Source organism: Nicotiana tabacum, chromosome 22 (genome assembly GCF_000715075.1).
Source record: "Nicotiana tabacum cultivar K326 chromosome 22, ASM71507v2, whole genome shotgun sequence".
NCBI classification, from domain to species: Eukaryota; Viridiplantae; Streptophyta; class Magnoliopsida; order Solanales; family Solanaceae; genus Nicotiana; species Nicotiana tabacum.
The window spans coordinates 145,571,241-145,585,703 of NC_134101.1; positions in this window are offsets into that span (position 1 = coordinate 145,571,241).

Consider the following 14,463-nt stretch of genomic DNA (forward strand, 5'->3'; position numbering starts at 1 on the left):
GAAGAATGATATAGATGGATTTGTAGCTCGGTGCCTCAACTGTCAATAGGTGAAGTATGAGCACCAGAGACAGGGTGGGTTGCTTCAGCAGATAGAGATCCCGGAGTGGAAGTGGGAGTCGATCACCATGGACTTTGTAGTTGGGCTCCCACGGACTTTGAGGAAGTTTGATGCTATTTGGGTGATTGTGGATCCGCTGACCAAGTTCGCTCATTTTATTCCTGTGTGTACTACTTATTCTTCGGAGCGGTTGGCGGAGATTTATATCCGGGAGATTGTTCGTTTGCATGGTATTCCAGTGTCCATCATCTCAGGTAGGGGTACTCAGTTTACATCACGGTTCTGAAGGTTCTTCAGCATGAGTTGGGTACTCGGGTGGAGTTGAGTACAACATTTCACCCTCAGACGGACGGGCAGTCCGAGAGCACTATCCAGATTCTTGAGGATATGCTCCGTGCGTGTGTGATTGAGTTTGGAGAGTCTTGGGATCAGTTCTTTCCATTGGCGGAGTTTGCTTACAACAATAGCTCTGTATGAGGCTTTATATGGGAGACGATGTAGATCCATGGTGGGCGAGGCTAGATTATTGGGCACATACTTAGTTCAGGATGCTTTGGAGAAGGATAAGGTGATTCAGGATAGGCTCCGTAGAGCCCAGTCCAAACAGAAGAGTTATGCAGACCGGAAGGTTCGTGATGTTTTCTATATGGTTGGAGAGCGGGTTCTACTTCTGGTTTCGCCTATGAAGGGCGTTATGAGATTCGGAAAGGGAAGTTGAGTCCGAGGTTTATTAGCCCTTTTGAGATATTGAGGCGTGTTGGGGAGGTTGCTTATGAGCTTGTCTTACCTCTAGCTTGGCAGGAGTTTATCCGGTATTTCATGTTTCGATGCTTCGAAGGTATCACGGCGATCCGTCGCACGTGTTGGATTTCAGTTCAGTCCAGTTGGACAAGGATCTATTTTATATTGAGGAGCCAGTGGCAATATTAGACATGTAGGTTAGAAAGCTGAGGTCAAAGAACATTGCATCAGTGAAGGTCCAATGGCGGGGTCAGCCGGTCGAGGAGGCGACCTGGGCCACCGAGCAGGATATGCGCAGCCGTTACCCTCATCTTTTCACTACTTCAGGTATGTCTCTATGCTCGTTCGAGGATGAATGAATGTTTAAGTGTAAGATGACAACCCGGCCCGTCATCTTAAGAATTTATGCCCCGATCCCCTATTAACTGCTTTCCCAAAATTTATTTCTGCTATTTTAATTGGCCGGGATGTTCGGTTTTAAGTCTCGGAGAGTTTTGGGACATTTAGTCCCTAAATGAGAGCTTAAGTGTTGGAAAGTTGACCGTAGTCGGAATAGTGTGAAGACAGCCTCAGAAAGGAAATCTGATGGTTTCGTTAGCTCCGTTGGGTGATTTCGGGCTTAGGGGCGTGTTCGGATGGTGATTTGGAGGTTCGTAGCTAATTTAGGCTTGAAATGCCGAGAGGTCGAATTTTGAAGATTTCGGTTCGATAGTGAGATTTTTATCCGAGGGTCGGAATAGAATTATGAGAGTTACAGTAGTTCCATTGTGTCATTTGGGATGTGTGTGCAAAATTTCAGGTCATTCGGATGCAGTTTGGTTGGGCTTTTTATCAAAAGTGGAATTCAGAAGATTTTAGAAAAACTTAGGCTTGAATCCGATGTGTTTTGGCTGTTTTAATGTTGTTTGAAGCGTTTTGAAGATTGGTACAAGTTTGAACAAGGTTTTAGGATATGTTGATGCCTTTGGTTGAGGTCCCAAGGGCCTTGGGGTGATTTCGGATGGTTAACGAGAAGTTGAAGAAATATTGCAGCTGCTGTGTTTTTGCTGCTTCTGGTATTTTCGCATCTGCGATTTTGGGACCGTAGATGCGGCGCCGCAGAAGCGGATAAGGAGACTGCAAAATCGGATTTAGGTCTTTTCTTTAGGTTTCGCAGATGCGGTTTTTTGGTCATTTAAATGAAAGTTGCAGAAGCGATGTAGTTTCCGCATAAGCGGGACCGCAGATGCGGTCCCAGGGTCGCAAATGCGGAAATCGCTGGGCAGAACATATGAATAGTTGCCTTCACGAATTTGAGCCTTTCTTTCACCATTTTCATCCAGGTTTGAAGCTTTTGAGAGAGATTTTTGAGGAAACCAAAGGGGAATCACTTGGAGGTAACATCCTTGACTTCATAACTCGTATTTATGTGATTAAGGACCTAATAAGTGGTGAAAGATTTGGGAAAAATGGTAAGAGACCTTTGAATAAGGATTTGAGGGGTCATTTGGACTCCGATTTCAGTGTCCATATTATGTATAGACTCGTGAGAGTGCAAGGTTTCTGAAAATGTAAATTTCACCCAATTCCGAGATTTGGGCCTGAGGGGTGTTTTGGTCATTTTACATAATTTTGTGTATTATCTTAGAATTTAATTGTAGAATCAGTTACTTTAAATGTTATTTACCTTATGCAACTGAATTGAATAGATTTGGGCCATTTGGAGTCAAGTAATCATGGCAAGAGCGTGGTTTCAGGTTGATTTTGAGCCGGTTCGAGGTAAGTGGCTTGTCTAACCTTGTGTGGGGGACCTCCCCTTAGGATTGGTATATTTGGTAATTGAAATTCCTTGTACCTGAGGTGACGAGTGTGTACTTGTGCTAATTGTTGGAAATCCGATTTTCTTTAAGTAATTACTAGTATGTTTACTTTTCTGTTTCTATTTCTTGCCCTATTAAGCATGTTGTTAGCTTAGGAAAGCATGTCTAAGTGACTTAATTGCTTTATTTGATTAAACCTGCCTTACTTGAATTTTGTGCAGCATGTTAGGCTAGAATCACTTATTGCCTTTATATGAAATTTTGCCATTTCTGTATATCTTCTTGTTGCTGCTGTGTATTACATTGGGACTACGGATGTGGGATTCCGGTAGCTCCCCCCTCCCCCCTGTCTGTTTAATTTCGGACTGCGAGTTAGATTCTCGATAGACCCCCCTGCACATTTACTTTGGGTCTGCAGGATAGATTTCTGATAGATCCCCCTACACAGTTATATGGAACTACGGGAATGCACCCGGTAGATTCCCCCAGTATTGGGTATTTACATTTGGGACTACGGATCGGGATTTCGGTAGATTTCCGCACATTGATAGTTGGACTACAGGACGGAATCCCGGGAGATCCTTCGGACATATATATGATGGACTACGGAACGGTATCCCGGGAGATCCACTGGACAGTTGTAATTGGGACTACAGGACGGTATCCTGGAAGGTGCCTCGGTTGTTATCTCTGTGTTGAGCTGTATTTTCCCGTGGCATGTTTTGTCTCTGTTCTAGTTGTTGTTGTTCTGTCAATTCTATGTTATTTCTTACGGTTGCACTTATTTATACTATTTTATTCCACATTGTTAACCCTTATATTGTATTTAACCTCAGTAGGGCCCTGACCTTCCTCGTCTCTACCCGACCGAGGTTAGGCTTGGCACTTACTGAGTACCGTTGTGGTGTACTCATGTCCCTTCTGCGTATATTTTTCATGTGCAGATCCAGGTACTTCTACTTAGGCCTACCATCCTTGACGGAGGCGACTACTTAGAGACTTCGATGCACATCTGTTGCGTTCGCAGACCGAGGAGTCCCTCTTTATTCCTGCTTTTAGTATTTAGTCCTTCTGTAGTTTCCTGTTCTTATTAGACATTCCTGAAGTTAGAGCTATGTAGTATTGATCTTAGCTTGTGATTCGTGGGTTTCCGGGTCTTGGATTTAGATATTGGTATTGAGATCTATATAAATATGGTGTATGCCGAGCGACACATTTAACACTGTTATTGCCTTATTTCTATTTTTAAATTATTTTACTTCCGCAAGTTTTGGTTATCTTCCCCAAGTTTAGGCTTACCTAGTCGTAGAGACTAGGTGTCGTCATGATGGTTCACGGAGGGTGAACCGGGGTCGTGACATTTTCATTATAAGCCCTTTATTCTTATGTATGTTATTAGACCATGTATTCTTACACCCTTTAAACCCTAGGTCTATTAAATTGCAACTATTAATTTTTGAACAAATGTACCTAGCTCTAGTGTCCTTAATAGGTTTTCCACCAAATTTTTCATTCGAGGTTAGAATATCATTAAAATCCTCCCCTACCAACAAAGGCCCATTATAGGTATTGCTAATACTTTCTAGATTCTCCCATATTATATTTCCATTTATGAACATCAGTACTAGCATAAATTGAAGTGAAAAGCCAGTGTTACGAATAGGGAGTACCTCAATTGTTGCATTGATTTCTTGATTCCTACGGACTACATTTTGAACACTGACCACTTCATGGTTCCACATCATGACCATACCTCCTGACTACCCTTCCGATGGCACCTCAATCATCTCCGTAAACCCAAAGTCATGAAGCATCTCAACATGATTACCCATTCTTGTTTCCAACAACGTCACCATGCAGGGTCTATGTGTATCTATCATTTCCCTAAAATTCTTCCTAAAATTGTCATTATTCCCACCTCTTATGTTCCATATAATGAAGTTTGTTGGACAATTCATGGCGAAGTTAAGGTTTGACTTTCCCGGTTCCCGATTCTCCCTTACTCCCCCTAGTAGGATAGGATTCGTTCTCAATGATGGCACTAGGATCATGGCTTTGTTTCCCACTGTTGGATCCTGTGGTGGTCTTATGTCCATCGAACATTTGTAGAGCGTCAGTGGGCAGCTGAGCACATGCCTCTTCTTGTGCGTCTCCATGAAGAGAAACACCTTTACCCCGTCGAGATTTGAGAATTCTAGGACTCGCTCTAAGTTTAGGTTGATAGGTCAAAGATAGAATCATGAAATATAATAAATTTCGGGTGAAGAACACTTACCCCAATGATTTTCTTGAAAAACCCACGAAGAATCGCTCAAATCTGAGGTCTACAACTAAAAATATGAAGAAAATGGCCAAGCCCTCGACTTAGAGTACTTTTATATTCTGCATAGGTAACGTGAATCGCGAACGCGAAGGATTATATGCAATCGAGAAGAAGAAAAATATTAGCTTACGTGATCATAGAAAGAAGGATGTGAACGCGGCTCATCACAGGCTCAATGTACGCTATCGCGTTGAAGGATATGTGAATGCGAAAAACAAAGTGGGAGTCCCCAGCAAAGCCAACTCTATGCGAACACGGAAGGTCAAATGCGAACACGATGCAGAAGAATTTACGCGTTCATACTATGAACGCGAAGAAGAAAAATGGGTCACTCATCAGACAGCCTACGCGATCGCGTCTGTGCCTCCGCGATCGTAGAGAAGGACACCAGACACCAAATTTGCAGCACTCTGAAACATAAGAAAATGGCTTGTAGCCTATCCGAAACACGCTCAGGGTCCCGGGGACCCCATCCAAACATACCAATAAGTTTCATAACCTAATACGGACCCGCTCGAGTCTCAAATTACATCAAACAACGTCAAAACTACGAATCGCACCACGAATGAAACTTATGAACTTTCAAATCTTCCAACTCTTAAAATTTGTGTCGAAACATACCAAATCAATTCGTAATGACGTCAAATTTTGCATGTCAGTCCAACTCTCCGAATCTTATTCTGACCCCGATAATCAAAGTCAACTCTCGGTCAAACCTCTCAACCTCCCAAAATTTCAACGTTTCCAATTTTCAGCGTGTCACGACCCCAAATACCCGGTCGTGATGGCACCTATCACAGTACTAGGAAGCCAACCAAATATTTACCACAATGAAATATCTTATAAAAATCATTTTTCTAGTATAGAATAAGTCTAAAATTCATCATATGAAATAAATGAATAAAATAGAATATGCGAAAAACCAGTACAAAATACCAACACAGCCCAACAACCCGATGTCACTAGTCAAGAGCCTCTAAATACAACTCAATCTAACTGAATAATACAACATGAGTCTGAAATAAGAAAATACTAAGATAGGAAGGAGGAAAGCAGGGCTGCGAACGTCGTGTAGCTACCTTGCAATCTCCAGTAAAGCTCTGAGGGTGCTGGAAGCTCTCACTCTAATGTCCGAGCACCTGGATCTGCACACAAGGTGCAGGGAGTAACATGAGTACGCCAACTCAGTAAGTAACTAAAGTAAATAAGGTCTGAGTGCAATGACGAGCAGTTAAAATTATATAATAAGTCTCACCAAAAACATCAAGTCAAATTCTGTAATTTAATCGCTAGTCATCTCGTAAAACTTCAGTTTCAATTAAAAATCCTTTGAAAATATCTATCCAGCATTTTTCAACAGAGGCTCAGTATAAAAGAAGAGTGAAAGTAACAAGAGTCATAAAAAATCCCCTCGGGCAAGGTATCACTCATAAATATAGCCTCTCGGGTAAGCCTCTCAGTCACTTGTGACTCAGCTCTCGTCACACAGTACTCACACTCAGCAATTCAGCTCCATAAATATCTTATAGTCATAATAATGATAATAATAATAATAATAATAATCGCTGCGGCGTGCATCCCAATCCATAGTTTTTAGTCGACTACGCTTACTGGTAGTGTATAGACTCCGGAGGCGCTCCTACAGCCCAAGCGTCATATCGCTACGGCGCGCAGCCTGATCCAATTTATATTGTTGCGGCGTGAAACCCGATCCATATATATAATATTGATACGGCATGCAACTCGATCCATAATAGATATATAATCCTCACTATTAGGTCCTAAACCTCTCTCTCAGTCATTAACCTCACGGCCACTCGGGCATATCAGTAATAAATCAGGGAACTCAGCCCAAACAATTTTTCATATATTAAGAAATAGAGTGATGAAACCAGTTTTAAACAAATAACAGGTAAAATATGACTAAGGATATGCTTTCAAATCAAACAAAGTGAGAAAAGTAGTAAAAATACCCTAAGGGTCTAAACAGGTCGGCACAAGGCCCCAAACACGGCGTACAGCCCAACATATAGTATCAATCTCTTAAACACGGAATATCATAAGATTTTAAATCAAAATACGTGGCTTAATAGTCGCTATGGGATAGACCAAGTCACAATCCCTACCGGCGCACGCCCACACGCTTGTCACCTAGCATGTGCGTCACCTAATTTATCAAAACAATATGAAATACCGGGGTTTCATACCCTCACTTCCAGATTTACAATGGTGAATTACCTCAAACCAGATGAAATACTACTCCGCGATGCCCTTGCCTCTCGACTCGGCCTCAACTAGCGTCGAATCTATCCAAAAATCAGAATCATAACGTCAAAATATGCTAAGGGAACGAAGCCTATGCGAAAATAATCAAATTACAACACAAATCCCGAAATTGGCCAAACCTGACCCCCAGGCCCACGTCTCGGAATCCGATAAAAATTACACCAATAAACTTCTTATCCTTCCACGAGTTCATGCATACCAACAATACCAAAATTTGGCCATAAATGACCCCTCAAATCCCTAGATTAAGGTCTCCAATTTCCAAGCCCTAAACTCCCAATTTTTGCTACTAATTTCCATAGATTTCAAGCTTAATTAGTCAAAAATCATCATAAAAATAAGTTTAGGGTCCAAAAATCTTACCTCCACGAAACCCTCTTGAATTCTCTCTTCAAATTACACTTCAAGCTCAAACCCGCATGAAAATGGTGAAAAATCATGAAGGGCTAAATTTATATGTTTTGCCCCAGCTAAACAGCTTCTGTGGTCAAAATCTCGCACCTGCGGACCCGGTCTGCTGTCCCAGGTGCGCATCTACGGAGTTCACTTAACCGTTCAAGACTGCACCTACGATCAAAATCCCGTACCTGCGCTATCGCAGGTGCGCTCAAACATCTGCATCTGTGGTTCCAGCTCCTCTTGCCCATTTCCGCATCTATGACCCTCATTGTGCTTTTGCGGGCCCGCACCTGCGGTTCCCAAGCCGCAGGTGCGGTTATGACAGGAGCTTCAACACTTCAGCTGCAAATTTCCAACTTCAAAACTCCCGCCAACCATCCGAAATCACCTCGAGGCCCCCGGGACCTCAACCAAAAGTACGAACAAGTCATATACTACCATCCAAACTTATATACCAATCTTCGAAACACCTACAACAACAAATCAACCACGGATTCAAGCCTAAGAACTCCAAAAACTTCCGAAATCCTCTTTCGATCAAAAAGTCTATCAAACCTTGTCTGAATGACCTGAAATTTTGCACACGTCACAAATGACTCAACGGACCTATTCCAACTTTCGAAATTCCATTCCGGCCCCTATATCAAAATCTTCGCTATCAACCGGAAAAAGCCAAAAATCCATTTTCGGCAATTCAATCCTAAATCTACTCCGGACCACCAAAACACATTTAGATCATGCTCCTAACAAATCACCTCCCGAAGCTATCCAAATCATAAAAATCAAATTCCGAGATCGTTTGCTCACAAGTCAACTTCTAGTTGACTTTTCCAACTAAAACACCAACTTAAGAGACTAAGTGTCTCAAACCTCACCAAATTCATTCCGAACTCGAACCAACCAACTCGATACCATACAATACGACTGAACAAGACATAAAGAAGCAGAAATAAGGAAAATGGAGTGGTAACTCATGAAACGACCGGCCGGGTCATTACATCTCCCCCTCTTAAACAAACGTTCGTCCTCGAACGAGTCAAGAAACATACCTGAAGCCTTATATAGGTGAAGATATCTTCTCCATATCTTCCGCTCGGTCTCCTATGTAGCCTCCTCCACGGGCCGACCTCTCCACTGCACTTTCACTGAAGCTATATCCTTTGATCTCAACTTTCGAACCTAACGCTCCAAAAGCCACTAGCTCCACATCATAAGTCAAATAACCCTTTAACTGAACCGTACTGAAATCCAGAACATGAGACGGATCGCCAATATACTTTCGGAGCATAAAAACATGAAATATCGGATGCACACTCGACAAGCTAGGTGGAAAAGCAAGCTTATAAGCCACCTCCCTAGTCCTCTGAAACACCTCAAAAGGCCCAATGAAACGAGGACTCAACTTCCCCTTCTTTCCAAATCTCACAACACCCTTCATGGGTGAAACCTTCAGTAGCACCTTCTCCCCAACCATATAAGACACGTCACAAACCTTCCTATCAGCATAACTCTTTTTCCTCGACTGAGCTGTACGGAGCCTCTCCTGAATCACCTTCACCTTGTCTAAAGCATCCTGCACCAAGTCTCTACCCAAAAGTCTAACCTCACCGGGCTCAAACCAACGAACTGGAGATCTACACCGCCTCTCATATAAAGCCTCGTATGGAGCCATCTAAATACTCGATTGGTAACTGTTGTTGTAGGCAAACTCTGCGAGTGGTAGAAACTGATCCCATGACCCTCCAAAATCAATGACACAAGCACGCAACATGTCCTCCAATATCTGAATAGTGCGCTTGGACTGCCTGTCTGTCTGAGGGTGAAAAGCTATGCTCAACTCAACCTGAGTACCCAACTCTCATTGCACTGCTCTCCAAAACTATGAAGTAAACTGAGTACCTCTATCTGAAATGATGGAAATTGGAACCCCATGCAGGCGAACAACCTCTCCAATATAAATCTCAGCTAACCGCTCTGACGAATAGGTAGTACAAATAGGAATGAAGTGCGCGAACTTGGTCAGCCAATCCACAATCACCCAAATAGCATAGAACTTCTTCAAAGTCCATGGCAGTCCAACTGCAAAGTCCATAGTGATCCGCTCCCACTTCCACTCTAGAATATCTATCTACTGAAGCAAGCCACCTGGTCTCTGATGCTCATATTTCACCTGCTGACAATTGAGACATCGAGATACAAATCCCAGAATATCCTTCTTCATTCTTTTCCACCAATAATGTTGCCTCAAATCCTGGTACATCTTCGCGACACACGGATGGATGGAATACCGCGAGCTATGGGCCTCCTCTAGAATCAACTCCCGAAGCCTATCTACAATGGGCATACATATCCCACCCTGCATCCATAATACACCATCATCACCAATAGTCACATCTCTGGCATCGTCGTGTTGAACTTTGTCCTTAAGGACAAGCAAATGAGGATCATCATACTGGCGCTCTCTAATACGATCAAATAAGGAAGATCGAGAAATTACACAAGCTAATACCCGGCTAGGCTTTGAAATATCCAACCTCACAAACCGATTGGCCAAGGCCTGAACATCAGCTATGAGAGGTCTCTCCCCAACAGGAATAAGGGCAAGACTACCCATACTCACCGCCTTCCTACTCAAAGCATCGACCACTACATTGGCCTTCCCTAGATGGTACAAGATAGTGATATCATAATCCTTTAGCAGCTCCAACCATCTCCGCTGTCTCAAATTGATATCCTTTTGCTTGAACAAGTGTTGGAGGCTACGATGATCAGTAAACACCTCACATGACACACCATACAAATAATGCCTCCAAATCTTCAACGAGTGAACAATGGCAGCCAACTTCAAATCATGAATAGGGTAGTTCTTCTCATGGGGCTTCAACTGACGAGAAGCATACACAATCACTCTACCCTCCTACATCAAAACACACACAATACCAACTCTCGAAGCATCACAATACACTATGTAGGAACCTGAAGCTGACGACAAAACTAACACTGGAGTTGTGGTCAAGGTAGTCTTGAGCTTCTGAAAGCTCTCATCACACTCATCCGACCACCTGAATGAAGCACCCTTTTGAGTCAACTTGGTCAAGGGTGATGCTATAGATGAAAATCCCTGAATGAACCGGCGGTAATAACCCGCCAAACCAAGAAAGCTGTGAATCTCTATGGCTGAGGACGGTCTGGGCCAACTCTGAACCGCCTCTATCTTCTTCGGATCAACTTGAATACCCTCACTGGACACCATGTGCCCCAAGAAAGCCACTGAACTAAGCCAAAACTCACATTTGGAGAACTTTGCATAAAGCTTCTCCTCCCTTAATCTCTGCAACATAACTCTCAAATGTTCCGCGGGCTCCTCCTGACTACGCGAATACACCAGAATATCATAAATGAAAACTATGACAAACGAGTCGAGATAAGGCTGGAACACGTTGTTCATCAAATGCATGAACGTTGTTGGGGAATTGGTCAGCCCAAAAGACATCACAAGGAACTCATAATGACCATAACGGGTCCTGAAAGTTGTCTTAAGAATATCTGAGTCCCTGATCTTCAATTGGTGATACCCTGAACAGAGATCAATCTTGGAGAAGACTCTCGCTCCCTGAAGTTGGTCGAATAAATCATCAATGCGAGGCAAAGGATACTTGTTATTAATTGTAACTTTGTTCAACTATCTATAATCAATGCACATCCTCATCGTGCCATCCTTTTTCTTCACAAATAGCACAAGAGCACCCCACGGTGAAACACTAGGCCGAATAAACCCCTTATCAAGAAGTTCTTGAAGCTGCTCCTTTAATTCTTTCAACTCCGCCGGTGCCATACGATATGGTGGAATAGAAATGGGCTGAGTGCCCGGCACCAAATCAATACCAAAGTGAATATCTCTATCTGGGGGCATGCCCGGCAGGTCTGCAGGAAACACATCAGAAAAATCCCTTACTATAGGAACAGAATCAATACTAGGAGTCTCTACATTGATATCCCTCACAAAGGCTAAGTATGAAAGACAACCCTTCCCAACCATCTGTTGTGCCTTCAGAAACGAAATCACCCTACTGGGAACATAATCAGTCGAACCTCGCCACTCAATCCATGGTAACCCCGGCATAGCCAATGTCACTGTCTTAGCATGATAGTCCAAAATAGCACGACACAGAGATAACCAATCCATACCCAATATCACGTCAAAGTCAACCATACTAAGCAATAAGAGATCCACTCGGGTATCCAAACCCCCAATAGTCACTACACACGACCGATATACACAGTCCACAATATAGTATCGCCCGCTGGAGTAGATATATGAACAGATGAAATAAGAGACTCGCGGGGCATATCCAAATAATGGGCAAAATATGATGACACATAAGAAAAGGTGGAACCAAAATCAAATAATACAAAGGCATCTCTGTGGCAGACTGAGATAATACCTGTTATGAGCACGTGATTTTTGCCCTATGTGAAATACTCCTACAAATTAAAGAAATAGATTTTTCCCAAATTATTTGCAATTTTATAGGATTTTTGTAGAATTTTGTTAATTGTTTGCATTTTTGTGCATGTCTAATTATATTAAAATTATGAAAAAAATGTCAAAATATCATGCATTGTATTTAGATTTTTGTGTTTATATTTCATGATTAATTAGTTAATTGATTGCTTTATTAAAATAAAAATCACAAAAAAAAATCTTTCATTTTAAATTTTTATCCTTTAGTGATAATTTAGTAATTTTTTTTCTTTAATTTAGGACCAACTAGTTTTGTAAATATCATAATTACATAAGTAGCTTGATTTTGCAAACCAGATTAATTTAAAATTTATTTTAGGATTTTAATTAATTAAAGAAAGAAAAAGAAAACAAAAGAAAAAAGAATTTGGAAAAAGGATTAATTTAGTTTTGAAGATTGGGCCAATTTTTAATACACAAACTCCAGCCCAGTTCATTTATTAGAATTCCGTCCAAACCCAGCTCCCCTACCCGGTCCAACCTCACCCTTTAATCAAACGACGTTGTTTTGTCACGCTCAATCCCAACTGTTGATCCAATCTAATCCAATGAACGGTAACTCGTTACCCTTTTACATATAAGTGTCCAAACTCGGACCCCTCCCCCCTTCCCCCACAGAACCCTTATCATTTCACTTTCCCTCTCTAAACCCACGAAACCCTAGCCACCCCTTATCCCCTTGCCGGCTCTGCCTTCTCCGCCGCTCGAAAATCGCCTTACGGTGACGGAGCTTCTCCAAACTACCCCAAAATTTAACCATGAAATCCTCACCCCATCGCCCCTTCTTTCCAAATCTATCAATATTTTTCCCTAAAACCCAGCCAAATCCACCCAATTTCAGATCTGAAAATCAAAAAAAAAAAAACCTAATTTCCTTTTTCCTTTTCTGATTTTTGTTCAATTCTGACTCGTCTTGACCTAAATCTTACGTTGATAGATTGCTCTCAACAAGAGCAATCGACTGACGATAGTTTTGAGTCATTATGAGAACATCAGATTCGGATAGGCTCGCCGGATTCCAGCCATAATTCATCGGTTCCATTCAAGTCTTTATCATTACCTTTTTTTCTGAGTTAAACAAGGTAAAATCTCACCTCCCCCTTTTTCTTTAAGTACCAATTTGATCTCACCATTGTTTCCTTCATGTTCGAGTCAGTAGTTTTTAGGGTTCGTTAATTTGCTTATTCTTGTTCTAGAGTCATCACTGTCTTCTTGTCTTTCTTGTTTGAATCAATGTGGTTTTGATAGTTTCATACATTCCTTAGCCTGTTAGATTACTTATTTTCGTTTGGAGTCATTTCAATCTTCTAGTCAGTCTAATTAGTTTTGTTCTAGTTTATTAATTATCGATTTTGGTTAAGTAAAGCATGCGTAGATTAATTAGTAAATAGTGTTGGCTATTCTAGCAGTTAGTTGTTTGTTGTATTTGAAATTATGTGATAGTTTGTTTTGCCTAAATAATTAATTAGTTGTAATTTAGTTTAAGAGTATGATTGTGAGCCTATTGTTAGTTTTAGCTTCAATTCTGGTTTGGCATCATTTGGTATCAACTGAAATTGTGAGGAGTTAATTGAACAATAAAGAAAACTTAAGGGGTTTGTTTGAAGGGTGGATAATTATGGAATAGGATAAAACCATGTGGGAAGGTTCAAGAATAGGGGGCAACTGTCCTTATTTGGTTAACACAAAATGCTGGACCAATAAGGGACAGCCAGCTATCCCAGATTGTTACAAGATGCTTTTTCAGGCTGATAAGGAATATTTTCCCAAAACAATTTTCTAGCACATGGCATTGAAGCCTATAAAAGACACATTTTCTTCATTCATTTGGTTAGACGGAAATGACACCCTAAAATCTTCTCTGAAATTTCATTTCTTTTCTTCATCTTAGGACTGCTTTGGAAGCAGAATTGTGACCTTAGCATTTTCTTTTTGCAAATCTAGTTCCTTTCAAAAAAATGGTTTAAGAAGCTTGTTTTGGGATCAACTCTGGTTTTCTAAAGTTAAGTTTGGATTCAAGATCAAGTTTATTTCTGGGATTTCAAGGCTGCTCTTCTACTGATTTGTTGTTGTTTCTGCCTGCTTTGTTCTCTCTAGTTTGTCCAGAGGCCTATTTTTCTTCTTACTTGGTTGCTAATTAAGGTATGTATTGGTATCCCAAGTAATGTGGGAAGCTATTTGAATACCATGACTATCACATGATGTTTGGAAATACTGTTATTTGCTGGATTTATGAGCATTCTGTTTACGGATACATGTTCTATATTGGTTGGCTAAATCTGTTTGTTGATTTGGATTGCATATTGTTTTGGTTAGTTCAAGTGCTAAAT